The sequence below is a fragment of the Bison bison genome, unplaced genomic scaffold, assembly GCF_000754665.1.
Source record: "Bison bison bison isolate TAMUID 2011002044 unplaced genomic scaffold, Bison_UMD1.0 scf7180017864407, whole genome shotgun sequence".
Taxonomy (NCBI): domain Eukaryota; kingdom Metazoa; phylum Chordata; class Mammalia; order Artiodactyla; family Bovidae; genus Bison; species Bison bison.
Genome location: NW_011494976.1, coordinates 108,295 through 108,756, shown reverse-complemented (window position 1 = coordinate 108,756; position 462 = coordinate 108,295). Strand labels below are relative to the sequence as shown.

The window sequence follows — 462 nt, the reverse complement described above, 5'->3', positions numbered from 1 at the left end:
CCGGACCCCCGCTGACCCTGACAGACGGACGGGGGTCAGACCTCCTCCCGCCCCACCCATCACACGCCCGCCCCCCAGCACAGCCCAGCCGGACCCCCGCTGACCCTGACAGACGGACGGGGGTCAGAACGCGCTTCCTGGCGGCCTGCCCCACTGTCAGCAAGGGGCACGACCCCCCAGCCCCGACCGCCTGGCACAGCCCGAGGCCACCCCGAACCCACTGCCCAGCGAGAGGCTCCTGCTGCTGCACCCCGCAGGCCCAGGAGCAGGCCTGTCCTAAGACGGGAACCTAAAACGTCCATGCAGGCCCCCTGCCCTGTCCCAGCCACACGGTCTGAGCTGGCCCTAAGGATGGGAAGGAGACCCGGGTCCTGGGGGACAGCAGGGCTCTGGTCAAAGCACACACACCCCGGACAGCGCCGCCTGAGGCCCCTGGAGGCTCCCGACCCCCAACCCCTGACA

At 71.2% G+C, this 462-nt stretch overlaps 1 protein-coding gene across 1 annotated transcript in view; it reads right to left on the bottom strand.

The window, feature by feature from the left end:
* The window catches only part of LOC105002249 (cAMP-dependent protein kinase type I-beta regulatory subunit-like), a 44,234-nt gene that overhangs the window by 7,305 nt on the left and 36,467 nt on the right, over nt 1-462 (bottom strand). The gene's annotated exons all lie outside the window — the stretch shown is intronic.